Raw genomic sequence first — 15,668 nt, forward strand, 5'->3', positions numbered from 1 at the left:
ATCCGCAACTCTGCTTCGGTACGGGTCTCAAAGGCAGTCTGCAGCTTCTCAAAGATGGTGGCTACAGAGGACCGGTCCCCCTCGGCCCAGGTCTCCGCCCCTTGCTCAGCCGCGCCGGTTAGCTGCCCCAGCGCTAGCGCTGCACGTTGCTTATCAGTCAGGGGGTACAGTTCTAGTAGCGGACTAAGGTTTTTTCGGAAAACCTGAAAAGGCATAAGGTTTCCCATCGTACTGCGGTAGCCAGGCAGCTCCGGGCACATAGGGCAAAGAGAACGGCATCACCTGAGCGAGAGCTGGGGCCGCGGTGCCCCCCGCCAGCACGCCGGGACCTGGGCAGGCCCATTCCCATCTACGGGTGCTCCCACGACTTTGTCCGCCGCTCCTCCTGCGGCTCCGTCGGGCGCAGACATCTTGTTTCTGTCCCCCTTAGTCTCTTTCCGGCTCCTCCTCTACAGGGGTGGGGTTTTGGCCTTCGCGCCTCCACTACTCGAGGAGACGCTCGAGCGGGAACTTTTCGCGCCCAAGATGGCGGCTTCTCCAATTTTTCGGCCGGACACCTCCGGCGGTAACAAGGCGCACCTTCACCAGACGGCAGAGCGGTAAGATCCTGTTCGTGACGCCAAGTTGTCGCAGGCGGAGGAGGGGACGCTACGCTCTCCCACTGCTCGGGTCCGGCCGCTGCTGCTGCAGCTGCTGCTGCTCGGTGGTGGCTCGAGCGGTGGGCCGGATCCCGGGGACTCGAGCGGCGCTCCTCGCCCGTGAGTGAAAAGGGTGGGGATTGGATTGTGGGGATTTGGTTATTGTCCGTGACGCCACCCACGGTTGTGGTGATATTGGTGACACCACCGCTGCTCTGGACGGGGATCCCGGGAGCGATGACTGGGAGCAGCCTGGATGTTAGTTCTCCCCTCCGTGGGTAGGGGATTGGTTGTCCCGGGGCCCGGTGATGGGGTAGGGATGGATGGCAGGCAGGTTACGGGGCCTGCCGAGGTGCAGGGTCGCGGGGGCAGCGCTGTGCCGCACGGCACGGTGGTACTCACTCAGCCAATGATGAGGACACAGTTCTCGGTAAAACACATGGCTGGATGGACGGGTCCCACAGACGGCTGCGGTGTTTCTCCTCCCAGCAGGTTGATGGTGACTGCCTTTCCCTGCACCTATGTAGTGTAACGGTTCCAATGGGTTCCCACCGGTAACCCGCTCCCCAGCTTGGATGGGTGCTGAAGGAGCCCCTTTTGCCCGCAGGCTCTGGCACTGGGAACTTTAGCCTTGGCGGTGACTATGTTTCCCTCTCTCGGTTGGATGGTTGCCTTCTGACGGAACTTGGCTGCTGGGAAACCCAGGAGGTTCCCTTCACTAACGGATTTGGCAAATTCTCGGCGACTCCTAGCCTTGCCGGAGGCCGTAAGCCCCTGCCGGATGGTGCTGGCTTCTCTGTGCGTACCGGTCTGGTACCGCCGGGCCACCACCCGTCTACGGTCCTTACGGTTAGCTCCAATAGGCAACTCCTGCAGACAGTCACCACAGTCTGCCAACTTTGCTGATCTGTCCGGGCCACACACCCGGACCAACTTCAGGCTGCTTAACTGCCACTTCACTCCTCTCTCACCTCTACCCAAAACTAATCTCTCTCCACTCCTCAACTCATCTGCCCTACTTTTCCCGCCTCCAGGACTGTGAACTCCTGGCCCCCCTAGTGTGGACATCAGCCCCTGGAGGAAGGCAACAAGGGTTTCTGTCTGACTTCGGTGTGCCTGACCGGGAGTGTGGGGTGTGGAGGTGTTGTTATCTGTGGCCCCTGGCTTGTCCAGGGCGCCACATGAGCATAATATGTGCGTGTGCGTGCGTGCTTGTATGTTTGTGTGAGTTTGTGTATGTTTGTGTGTGTTTGTGTGTGTTTATGCATGTGTGGAATGGCACAATAGGGGACCAGGATGGGACATTTAACAAGTTGTGGAATGAATTGTCTGCATTGCAATGATTTCCTATGGGAAATCTTGCTTTGCTGAACAAGTAACTTGGTTAACAAGCACAGTCCCAGAACGGATTGTTCTCGTTAACCAAGGTTCCACTGTATTTATTATTATTATTATTATGTAAGTGGTTAAAAAAATTCGGAAAGTTGCAAAAAAAAATTCCTTTCTGCTTACATATTCTGAGACCTTATAACTAGTGATGGGCAGATCTGGACTGTAAAAGTCTGGATCCACGCGGTTTCAAAAGTATCTGGGTGCCAGACCCGGGCCCGGAATTCTTAGGGACTTTTGGCTAATTATCTGGGTCCGGCACTCAGGTAATACAAAATTTAAAGGAAAAATAAAGAAAAAAATAATAAAGCAAGCAGTGCTTCATAATTACCGAGCCTCCAGCGCTGCTGTAACTGCTCCCATGGCTGCGCATTCACTTCCCGAGCCGCTCATTAGGCTCATGCATGCTCCCATGGCTGCGCATTCACTTCCCGAGCCGCTCGTTAGGCTCATGCATATGCACTGCTTTTCCCGCCCATCAGCATCTGTGATTGGTTGCAGTCAGATTCACCCGCTCCCTGAGCTGAGTGACAGCATGTCTGATGTTTCCAATCACAGATCCAGTCTGTGGGTCTATAGTACAGTAAAAATAAATAAATAAAAATTGGCATAAGGTCCCCCCATATTATGATACCAGCACAGATAAAGTCTACGGCTACAGGCTGTAGTCCCCAGCCATGCACTTATCTTTGCTGCGTATCAAAATAAGGGAACTGCATGCGGCTTTTTTTTTTACTATTTAAATAAATAGTTTTTAAAAAAAAAATGCAATCACCCCCAATTTTGATACCCATCCATTATAAAGCTGGAGGCTTGTATTCTGAGGCTGGGGAGACCCATGGTTATTGGGAGCCCCTAAAAATAGCAGCCTGCAGCAACTCAGGATTGTCGCATACATTAGATGCGACAATCCCAGCACTTTACCTCGCTGGGTATCAAAACTGAGGGGGAAACTGCACATTGGGTTTTTTAAAATTATTTATTTAAATCATTTTTAAAAAGCCACATGCGGTTCCTCTTATTTTGATACACAGCCAAGATAAGCATACCGCTGGAGGCTACAGCCTGTAGTTGTATGCTTTATCTGTGCTGGGTATCATAATATGGGGGGACCCTACACCAATTTTTTTTATTTATTTATTTATTTTTATACCACGATAGATGCACATAGCATTTGGAATTGGAAGCAGTCAGCTGACACACTGTCATTCATAGTTGAGGCGCGTCTGACTGAAACCAATCACAGTCGCCGGTGGGCGAGGAAAGCAGTGCGTATGCCTGAGCTCCGGAAGTGAATGGGAAGCCGCGGGAGCAGTTACCGCTTCACCGGAGCCTCAGTAAGTACAGCATGCCTGCTCCTATCCCCCTATTACTTCTACCACTATTTTTAATCACTGAATTGTGGTACCCACAGACCGGAATCTGGAAAGTTGTTGAGGATCAATTTCGGGCCGGTCTCGGATTTTTTTTTAAATCCACTTAGGTTCGCCGGTCCCAGTTATCTGCAAGTATGCCCATCACTACTTATATCCTAATATTTTTTTCTATCAACAGAGATGGGTGAGAGCTTGTTTTTTGTATAATGAGCCCTATTTTTATTGATATAATTTCGATCACGTTTTATTAAATTTTGGGGTAGGGGTCATGATTAAAACCTGCAATTATGGTGTTTTGTTTTGTTTTTTCGCTCAGTATGAGATACTTAATTATATATTTTCATAGTATGGACCTTTACGGATACGGCGATACCAAATGTGTTTTTTGGTCATTTTTGTTTTGTTTGTTTTTTTAAGTAGAAAATAGGAAGGATGGTTTAAACTATTTTTAATTTTATATATATATATATATATAAAAACATATATATATATATTATTTTTTTTATTGTTTATTTTCAAATCCCCACAGGGTACAGTGATTGTATCCTTTATTCGGCCCCTAACTTCCATGGTAACCCAAAGGAGTCGCTGGTGGGCCAATAGGTATGCATGCCTGTCTGCAACCCATTCATTTAAATGTCAATGATTGACAGCAGCATATCTAAATGGTTAACAATATCCATTGAATCAAGCTATTGCTGTATGCTAGCTGTTTAACAAAGGCAACACCTCCCCAGTATAGAGTGGGCTCGCATCCTGAGTATGTACCATACATGTTCACATCAGCATTCACTCATGGGTAAAAAGGAGCTTGTCACTAGAGTTGAGCGCGGTTCGTGGTTCGTGGTTCTCCAGTTCTAGGCTCGAGTGATTTTTGGGCTGTTCGAGATCGAACTAGAACTCGAGCTTTTTGCTAAAAGCTCGATAGTTCTAGATACGTTCGAGAACGGTTCTAGCAGCAAAAAGCAGGGCTTTTTACAGCTACAGTGAGCAGGAGCCATCGCTGGCAGCCTGCCACAAGCTGGTAACCAAGATAAACATCGGGTATCCAAGCAAAGCGCTTTGGTTAGTAACCCGATGTTTATCTTAGTTACGTGCAGGAAGCCCACACTTTCCCGCTCAGCTCGCTCCACCCCCTCCTGCCCGCGGCATGTACACATACATACACATACACAAACACACACACACACACACACACACATCCACCCCCCCCCCCCCGCCCGCCCGCCCGCCCGCTCGCTCGCTCGCTCGCTCGGCTTACCTGCGGTGATGAAGTCCCGCCATCCCGACCTCAGCGCTGTCACTGTCCTCCATGGCCGCCGCTTGTCACATCACCTATCGCTTCCGACCCGAGACTGACACTGGCGGTGACGTCACGGACCTCTCGCGATACTTGATGTGAAGGCGCCGGTCATTGACCTCAGTGACAGGGGCTGTCAGTGTGCTGGAGATCAGCGCAGGTAATGTACCTCACTGACAGCAGCACTTGTCACCCCCCTGCAGTGACCTGGGCTGACCCATTGATGTTAGCTCAGGTCACTGCACTGCTCTCCCAGCCAATGGGGAACATCCTGCTCTTCATTGACTGGGACAGTGTGCATCGTCATGGCAACCCCTTGGATTACACCAGACCTGGATTTGTTTTTCAATCTAATAAATTGGTTAAAGAGGGAATGTTTTGGGGAGTGTTTTTTCAAATAAAAATGTGTTTGTCGTGTATTTTTTTTTTATTACTGACTGGGTTGGTGATGTCGGGTATCTGATAGACGCCTGACCTCACCAACCCCAGGGCTTGATGCCAGGTGACATTACACATCTGGTATTAACCCCAAATATTACCCCGTTTGCCACCGCACAAGGGCGCGGGATGAGCTGGGGCGAAGCACCAGGATTGGCGCATCTAATGGATGCGCCACTTCTGGGGCGGCTGCGGCCTGCTATTTTTAGGCTGGGGAGATTCCAATAACCATGGACCTCCCTAGTCTGAGAATATCAGGCCCCAGCTGTCTGCTTTACCTTGGCTGGTGATCCAATTTTGGGGGACCCCTACGTGTTTTTTTTTTTAATTATTTATTTAATTTAAAATAACAGCGTGGGGTGCCCTCAGTTTTGGATTACCAGCCAAGGTGAGGTTGCCAGCTGTGGTCTGCAGGCTGCAGCCGTCTGCTTTACCCTAGCTGGCTACAAAACTAGGGGGAACCCTATGTCATTTTTTTTTCATTTTTTTGGCTAAATACAAAGCTAAGCACCCCTTAGTGCCACATGAAAGGTACCAAAGGGTGTTCCACTTTTTCTCCATTTTTTTCTCCACTTTCTCTCCACTTTTTCTCCACTTTTTCTCCATTTTTTTCTCCACTTATTCTCCACTTTTTCTCCTCTTATTCTCCACTTTTTCTCCACTTTTTCTCCACTTTTTCTCCTCTTATTCTCCACTTTTTCTCCACTTTTTCTCCATTTTTTTCTCCACTTTCTCCACTTTTTCTCCAATTTTTTCTCCACTTTTTCTCCTCTTATGCTCCACTTTTTCTCCTCTTATTCTCCACTTTTTCTCCACTTTTTCTCCTCTTATTCTCCACTTTTTTCTCCACTTTTTCTCCTCTTATTCTCCACTTTTTCTCCACTTTTTCTCCACTTTTTCTCCACTTTTTCTCCACTTTTTCTCCATTTTTTTCTCCACTTTCTCCACTTTTTCTCCACTTTTTTCTCCACTTTTTCTCCTCTTTTTCTCCACTTTTTCTCCTCTTATTCTCCACTTTTTCTCCACTTTTTCTCCACTTTTTCTCCACTTTTTTCTCCACTTTTTCTCCTCTTATGCTCCACTTTTTCTCCACTTTTTCTCCACTTTTTCTCCACTTTTTCTCCACTTTTTCTCCTCTTAATCTCCACTTTTTCTCCTCTTATGCTCCACTTTTTCTCCACTTTTTCTCCACTTTTTCTCCACGTTTTCTCCACTTTTTTCTCCACTTTTTCTCCTCTTATGCTCCACTTTTTCTCCACTTTTTCTCCACTTTTTCTCCACTTTTTCTCCTCTTATGCTCCATTTTTTCTCCACTTTTTCTCCACTTTTTCTCCACTTTTTCTCCACGTTTTCTCCACGTTTTCTCCACTTTTTTCTCCACTTTTTCTCCTCTTATGCTCCACTTTTTCTCCACTTTTTCTCCACTTTTTCTCCTCTTAATCTCCACTTTTTCTCCACTTTTTCTCCACTTTTTCTCCACTTTTTCTCCACTTTTTCTCCACTTTTTTCTCCACTTTTTCTCCACTTTTTCTCCTCTTATGCTCCACTTTTTCTCCACTTTTTCTCCACTTTTTCTCCTCTTATGCTCCACTTTTTCTCCACTTTTTCTCCTCTTATGCTCCACTTTTTCTCCACTTTTTCTCCACTTTTTTCTCCACTTTTTCTCCTCTTATGCTCCACTTTTTCTCCACTTTTTCTCCACTTTTTCTCCACTTTTTCTCCTCTTATGCTCCACTTTTTCTCCACTTTTTCTCCACTTTTTCTCCTTTTTTTCTCCACTTATTCTCCACTTTTTCTCCACTTTTTCTCCACTTTTTTCTCCACTTTTTCTCCTCTTATGCTCCACTTTTTCTCCACTTTTTCTCCACTTTTTCTCCACTTTTTCTCCTCTTATGCTCCACTTTTTCTCCACTTTTTCTCCACTTTTTCTCCACTTTTTCTCCTCTTATGCTCCACTTTTTCTCCTCTTATTCTCCACTTTTTCTCCACTTTTTCTCCTCTTATTCTCCACTTTTTTCTCCACTTTTTCTCCTCTTATTCTCCACTTTTTCTCCACTTTTTCTCCACTTTTTCTCCACTTTTTCTCCACTTTTTCTCCATTTTTTTCTCCACTTTCTCCACTTTTTCTCCACTTTTTTCTCCACTTTTTCTCCTCTTTTTCTCCACTTTTTCTCCTCTTATTCTCCACTTTTTCTCCACTTTTTCTCCACTTTTTCTCCACTTTTTTCTCCACTTTTTCTCCTCTTATGCTCCACTTTTTCTCCACTTTTTCTCCACTTTTTCTCCACTTTTTCTCCACTTTTTCTCCTCTTAATCTCCACTTTTTCTCCTCTTATGCTCCACTTTTTCTCCACTTTTTCTCCACTTTTTCTCCACGTTTTCTCCACTTTTTTCTCCACTTTTTCTCCTCTTATGCTCCACTTTTTCTCCACTTTTTCTCCACTTTTTCTCCACTTTTTCTCCACTTTTTCTCCTCTTATGCTCCATTTTTTCTCCACTTTTTCTCCACTTTTTCTCCACTTTTTCTCCACGTTTTCTCCACGTTTTCTCCACTTTTTTCTCCACTTTTTCTCCTCTTATGCTCCACTTTTTCTCCACTTTTTCTCCACTTTTTCTCCTCTTAATCTCCACTTTTTCTCCACTTTTTCTCCACTTTTTCTCCACTTTTTCTCCACTTTTTCTCCACTTTTTTCTCCACTTTTTCTCCACTTTTTCTCCTCTTATGCTCCACTTTTTCTCCACTTTTTCTCCACTTTTTCTCCTCTTATGCTCCACTTTTTCTCCACTTTTTCTCCTCTTATGCTCCACTTTTTCTCCACTTTTTCTCCACTTTTTTCTCCACTTTTTCTCCTCTTATGCTCCACTTTTTCTCCACTTTTTCTCCACTTTTTCTCCTCTTATGCTCCACTTTTTCTCCACTTTTTCTTCACTTTTTCTCCATTTTTTTCTCCACTTATTCTCCACTTTTTCTCCACTTTTTCTCCACTTTTTTCTCCACTTTTTCTCCTCTTATGCTCCACTTTTTCTCCACTTTTTCTCCACTTTTTCTCCACTTTTTCTCCTCTTATGCTCCACTTTTTCTCCACTTTTTCTCCACTTTTTCTCCACTTTTTCTCCTCTTATGCTCCACTTTTTCTCCACTTTTTCTCCACTTTTTCTCCATTTTTTTCTCCACTTATTCTCCACTTTTTCTCCTCTTATTCTCCACTTTTTCTCCACTTTTTCTCCACTTTTTCTCCTCTTATTCTCCACTTTTTCTCCACTTTTTCTCCACTTTTTCTCCACTTTTTTCTCCACTTTCTCTCCACTTTTTCTCCTCTTATGCTCCACTTTTTCTCCTCTTAATCTCCACTTTTTCTCCACTTTTTCTCCACTTTTTCTCCTCTTATGCTCCACTTTTTCTCCACTTTTTCTCCACTTTTTCTCCTCTTAATCTCCACTTTTTCTCCTCTTATGCTCCACTTTTTCTCCACTTTTTCTCCTCTTAATCTCCACTTTTTCTCCACTTTTTCTCCACTTTTTTCTCCACTTTTTCTCCACTTTTTCTCCTCTTATGCTCCACTTTTTCTCCACTTTTTCTCCACTTTTTCTCCACGTTTTCTCCACGTTTTCTCCACTTTTTTCTCCACTTTTTCTCCTCTTATGCTCCACTTTTTCTCCACTTTTTCTCCACTTTTTCTCCACTTTTTCTCCTCTTATGCTCCACTTTTTCTCCACTTTTTCTCCACTTTTTCTCCTCTTATGCTCCACTTTTTCTCCACTTTTTCTCCACTTTTTCTCCATTTTTTTCTCCACTTATTCTCCACTTTTTCTCCTCTTATTCTCCACTTTTTCTCCACTTTTTCTCCACTTTTTCTCCTCTTATTCTCCACTTTTTCTCCACTTTTTCTCCACTTTTTCTCCACTTTTTTCTCCACTTTCTCCACTTTTTCTCCACTTGTTTCTCCACTTTTTCTCCTCTTATGCTCCACTTTTTCTCCTCTTAATCTCCACTTTTTCTCCACTTTTTCTCCACTTTTTCTCCTCTTATGCTCCACTTTTTCTCCACTTTTTCTCCACTTTTTCTCCACTTTTTCTCCTCTTAATCTCCACTTTTTCTCCTCTTATGCTCCACTTTTTCTCCACTTTTTCTCCTCTTAATCTCCACTTTTTCTCCACTTTTTCTCCACTTTTTTCTCCACTTTTTCTCCACTTTTTCTCCTCTTATGCTCCACTTTTTCTCCACTTTTTCTCCACTTTTTCTCCACGTTTTCTCCACGTTTTCTCCACTTTTTTCTCCACTTTTTCTCCTCTTATGCTCCACTTTTTCTCCACTTTTTCTCCACTTTTTCTCCTCTTAATCTCCACTTTTTCTCCACTTTTTCTCCACTTTTTCTCCACTTTTTCTCCACTTTTTCTCCACTTTTTTCTCCACTTTTTCTCCACTTTTTCTCCTCTTATGCTCCACTTTTTCTCCACTTTTTCTCCACTTTTTCTCCTCTTATGCTCCACTTTTTCTCCACATTTTCTCCACTTTTTCTCCTCTTATGCTCCACTTTTTCTCCACTTTTTTCTCCACTTTTTCTCCTCTTATGCTCCACTTTTTCTCCTCTTTTTCTCCACTTTTTCTCCACTTTTTCTCCTCTTATGCTCCACTTTTTCTCCACTTTTTCTCTCTTTTTCTCCATTTTTTTCTCCACTTATTCTCCACTTTTTCTCCTCTTATTCTCCACTTTTTCTCCACTTTTTCTCCACTTTTTCTCCTCTTATTCTCCACTTTTTCTCCACTTTTTCTCCACTTTTTCTCCATTTTTTTCTCCACTTTCTCCACTTTTTCTCCACTTTTTCTCCTCTTATGCTCCACTTTTTCTCCTCTTAATCTCCACTTTTTCTCCACTTTTTCTCCACTTTTTCTCCACTTTTTTCTCCACTTTTTCTCCTCTTATGCTCCACTTTTTCTCCACTTTTTCTCCACTTTTTCTCCACTTTTTCTCCACTTTTTCTCCTCTTAATCTCCACTTTTTCTCCTCTTATGCTCCACTTTTTCTCCACTTTTTCTCCACTTTTTCTCCACTTTTTCTCCACTTTTTCTCCTCTTATGCTCCACTTTTTCTCCACTTTTTCTCCTCTTAATCTCCACTTTTTCTCCTCTTATGCTCCACTTTTTCTCCACTTTTTCTCCACTTTTTCTCCTCTTATGCTCCACTTTTTCTCCACTTTTTCTCCACTTTTTCTCCTCTTATGCTCCACTTTTTCTCCACTTTTTCTCCACTTTTTCTCCTCTTATGCTCCACTTTTTCTCCACTTTTTCTCCACTTTTTCTCCACTTATGCTCCACTTTTTCTCCACTTTTTCTCCACTTTTTTCTCCACTTTTTCTCCTCTTAATCTCCACTTTTTCTCCACTTTTTCTCCACTTTTTCTCCACTTTTTCTCCACTTTTTTCTCCACTTTTTCTCCTCTTATGCTCCACTTTTTCTCCACTTTTTCTCCACTTTTTCTCCACTTATGCTCCACTTTTTCTCCACTTTTTCTCCACTTTTTTCTCCACTTTTTCTCCTCTTAATCTCCACTTTTTCTCCACTTTTTCTCCACTTTTTCTCCACTTTTTCTCCACTTTTTCTCCACTTTTTTCTCCACTTTTTCTCCACTTTTTCTCCTCTTATGTTCCACTTATTCTCCACTTTTTCTCCACTTTTTCTCTACTTTTTCTATGGTCGGTCTACCCATTAGCTCTGCCATGCATAGTGTAGCTCTACACCTACTGCACATGTTACTTTATGATTGACATCTCTTTCGTACCAGAGCTGTCTAAGTCTACTCTGACCCCATATTTGTCATTACTATATTGTCCTTGTACTGTATTATGACATTTGTATCATGTGTTTCATTTCTTGCTGTGTTGCAATTTTTTTGCTGCATCCCAATTGTACCTCTACATTGTTCGAGTTTATGTTATTGTTCTCTCACTCTTATGTGATACTGATTATTGTCATTTTTCATGATTACATGCAGATAAGTCCAATCTGACGAAGGCTCAGGCCGAAACGTCATTTGTAACTTGTTTTGGACAAAAACATATATGCTTATGAAAAAAAAATTTTCTTAATACGGACCAATAAAGAGTGATTTTGCATTACTATCCGTTGTGACTTACTGACTTAGTCTGGGAGATATAGAGTGCCGAGGTTACTCACTAATTTTATCTATTATTACCTCTGAGCACCTATATACCAGTGAGCAGAGCTTCCTCTACAGTAGTTCTCCTGATTAGGCATGCCCTTACCTCATGAGCAGGGCATTGCAGCTTTGGTAGCAACCATTACGACATGGACTCTGCTGCTGTGGACCCGGGGAGAGTGAGTGCAGATTCATTGCACCCACACTCCTCACATGAAGGGTCCGCACTCCTAGAAAATGGGGGATACGTTCCCTGAGTGTCTCCCCCCCATATTCTAGACGGTCCAGAGTCGTCGTGGGACCCCTTTATTTTTTTTCTTACAATAAATTGGTGAAAGAGGAAATGTTTTGGGGACTGTTTTTTCAAATAAATTTCTTTTGTCGATTTTTTGTTTTTGTTAGTACTGACAGTTTATGATGTTGGGTATCTAATAGACGCCATGACATCACAAACTGCTGGGCTTGATCTCAGGTGACTTTACAGCTAGTATCAACCCGATTTATTACCCCGTTTGCCACTGCACCAGGGCACGGGATGAGCTGGGGTGAAGCGCCAGGATTGGCGCATCTAGTGGATGCGCCACGTCTGGGGTGCCTGCGGCCTGCTATTTTTAGGCTGTGAAGGCCCAATAACTATGGACCTTCCCACCCTGAGAATACCAGACCACAGCTGTCCGCTTTACCTTGGCTGGTGATCCAATTTGGGGGGTCCCCTACTTTTATTGTGTAATTATTAATATTTATAAAATAATTATAAAAAAGAGCCTGAGGGGACCTCCACATTGGATCCCCAACCACGGTAAAGCTGCCAGCTGTGGTTTTCAGGCTACAGCCGTCTGCTTTACCCTAGCTGGCTATCAAAAATGGGGGGACCCAACGTAATTTTTTTTTTTTAACTATTTTTTAAATAGAAAAAATTAATGGGCTTCCCTGTATTTTGATTGCCAACCAAGGTAACGGCAGGCAGATGGGGGTGGCAACCCATAGCTGTCTGCTTTATCTGCGCTGAGAATCAAAAATACCGCGGAGCGCTACGTCATTTTTTTAAAGATTTATTTTTACAGCACTGTGATGTCCAGCAATCAAAATACAGGGAAGCCCATTTTATTTTTAGTTATTTAAATAAATAATTAAAAAAAATATATGTTAGCTCCCACTGCATTTTTTGTATTGCTAGCTAAGGGTAATCCAAGCAGCTACTGGCTGCTAACCCCCACTGCTTGGTGTTACCTTCACTGGCAATGGAAAATCCAGGGAAGCATTTTTTTTTTTTTTTGCCAAAAAGCTACAAAAAAAGGACGTGAGCTTCGCCATATTTTTGTATGCTAGCCAGGTATAGCAGGCAGGTGCTGGAAGAGTTGGATACAGCGCCAGAAGATGGCGCTTCTATGAAAATGCCATTTTCTCAGGTGGCTGCAGACTGCAATTCGCAGCAGTGGGGCCCAGAAAGCTCAGGCCAACCGGTGGTGCGGATTCCAATCCCAGCTGCCTAGTTGTACCTGGCTGGACACAAAAATGGGGCAAAGCCTACGTCATTTGTTTTCTAATTATTTCATGAAATTCATGAAATAATAAAAAAAGGGCTTCCCTTTATTTTTGGTTCCCAGCCGGGTACAAATAGGCAACTGGGGGTTGGGGGCAGCCGTACCTGCCTGCTGTACCTGGCTAGCATACAAAAATATGGCGAAGCCACATAATTTTTTCAGGGGGCAAAAAACTTCTGCATACAGTCCTGGATGGAGTATGCTGAGCCTTGTAGTTCTGCAGCTGCTGTCTGTCTGTATGGAGAAGAGCAGACAGCAGCTGCAGAACTACAAGGCTCAGCATACTCCATCCAGGACTGTATGCAGAAGTTTTTTGCCCACCAAAAAAATGACGTGGGCTTCGCCATATTTTTGTATGCTAGCCAGGTACAGCTGGCAGCCACGGGCTGCCTCCAACCCCCAGTTGCCTATTTGTACCCGGCTGGGAACCAAAAATATAGGGAAGCCCGTTTTTTTTAATTATTTCACTTATTTCATGAAATAATTAAAAAACAAATGACGTGGGCTTCGCCCTATTTTTGTGTCCAGCCGGGTACAACTAGGCAGCTGGGGATTGGAATCCGCAGCACAGGTTAGCCCGAGGTTTGTGGGCGCCTCTGCTGCGGATTTCAGTCCGCAGCCGTCCCAGAAAATGGCGCTCTCATAGAAGCGCCATCATCTGGCGCTGTATCCAACTCTTCCAACAGCCCTGGAGCCGGGTGGCTTGTTGGGTAATCATGAGTTAATACTGGCTTTGTTTTACCAGCCAGTATTAAGCCAGAGATTCTTAATGTCAGGCACGTTTGACCCGGCCATTAAGAATCTCCAATAAAGGGTTAAAAAAAGACACCACACAGAGAAAAAATACTTTAATAGAAATAAATACACAGACACATTAGAGACTCCATCTTTATTACCCCTGTCAGCCCTCCACGATCCTGCTCTTCTGTCTTCTTTCTTTCTAGTGTAGTAGTAGTGACGATTATAGTGAGGGGCATCACTTGGGGCTGGGGAACCTCCATCCTAACTACAATGCTCACTACAATCGGGAAGCAGCGTGCAGCCTTCACTCCGTGAGTGATCACTGCTGGCTGCTAGCGGTAACGCTGACAGACGCGTTACCATAGCAACGGTGCTCCCGGAGCCGCGGTTAGCGGTGACGTCACCGCTAACTGCGTTGCTATGGCAACGGTGATCTCCGTTAATGACCGGCTGTGTCAGCCGGTCCCTAACGGAACGGGGAGTCGACCGTGTGCTAGAGCATGTCGCCGGTACACGGCGATGCACATATGTGCACCGTGTACCGGAGAGATGCACTCGCAGGTCCTACATGACGTGTCATAGTCATGTGACCAGTCTGTAGCCAATGAGATAATAGCCACGTGACTGGTCACATGGCTATTTTGACGTCACGATAGGTCCTGCTTCTCTGCTGGCAGTGCAGGTCACCGGGAGGATTCAGCGATCATCGGATGGAATAGCGGCAGGAGACAGAGTGCAGAAGGGATCGCGAGGACCGGTAAGTGTTATGGCAATGTTTATTAACTGTTTGTGTACATTTATAATGCATTTTTATGTGTTTGTGATTGCCTCCCATTATAGCCTATACGTTCGAGTTCGGTTCGTCGAACGTTCGACGAACCGAACTCGAACGGGACCCCCGTTCGGCGAACCGGCCTCGAGCCGAACCGGGACCGGTTCGCTCATCTCTACTTGTCACATTGAAATGCAATCCAATCTGCAGTTATTATGTCATTGAACAGGAAGAAATAAGTAGTTTTATATACAGTATTGGCTTGTTGTAAAAGATTCAGTATAATTTGTGCTTTATTCATTTATACCCTGTTATTCAGAACTTTTCAGTAAAGTGGGAGGTCTTACTCAGTGACAGTGGCTAGGGTCACAAGGTCATAGTTAGAGATGAGCGAACCAGCCGTGGTTCGGCTCGAGTTTGGTTCGTCGAACGGAGGTCTCGTTCGAGTTCAGTTTGGCGAACGTTCGACGAACCGAACTCGAACCAATAGGATATAATGGGAGGCAACCACAAACACATAAAAACGCATTATAAATGTACACATACAGTTAATAAACATTGCCATAACACTTACCGGTCCCCGCGATCCCTCCTGCACTCTGTCTCCTGCCGCTATTCCATCCGATGATCGCTGAATCCTCCCGGTAACCAGCACTGCCAGCAGTGATGCAGGACCTATCGTGACGTCAAAACAGCCATGTGACCAGTCACGTGGCTATTATCTCATTGGCTACAGACTGGTCACATGACTATGACGCGTCATGTAGGACCTGTCATTGCACTCTCCGGTACACGGTGCATATTTGTGTATCGCCGTGTACCGGCGACATGCTCTAGCACACGGTGGACTCCCCGTTCCGTTAGGGACCGGGTGACACAGCCGGTCATTAATGGAGATCACCGTTGCCATAGCAACGCAGTTAGCGGTGACGTCACCGCTAACCGCGGCTCCGGGAATCACATGATCGGAGCCCTGTGGCTATGGTAACGCGTCTGTCACCGCCAGCAGCACTGATCTCTCACGGAGTGAAGGCTGCACGCTGCTTCCCGTGCAGCCTTCACGGAGTGAAGGCTGCACAGGAAGCAGTGTCTTCCCTCATGCAGCAGTGATGGAGCAGAGCTGCATTTCTTGAACAAGAAAGACAGAAGACCATGGATCGTGGAGGGCTGACAGGGGGTAATAAAGATGGAATCTCTAATGTGTCTGTGAATTTATTTCTATTAAAGTATTTTTTCTCTGTGTGGTGTCTTTTTTTTAACCTTTTATTGGAGATTCTTAATGGCCGGGTCAAAAGTGCCTGACATTAAGAAT

The sequence above is a fragment of the Anomaloglossus baeobatrachus genome, chromosome 4 (assembly GCF_048569485.1).
Source record: "Anomaloglossus baeobatrachus isolate aAnoBae1 chromosome 4, aAnoBae1.hap1, whole genome shotgun sequence".
Taxonomy (NCBI): Eukaryota; Metazoa; Chordata; class Amphibia; order Anura; family Aromobatidae; genus Anomaloglossus; species Anomaloglossus baeobatrachus.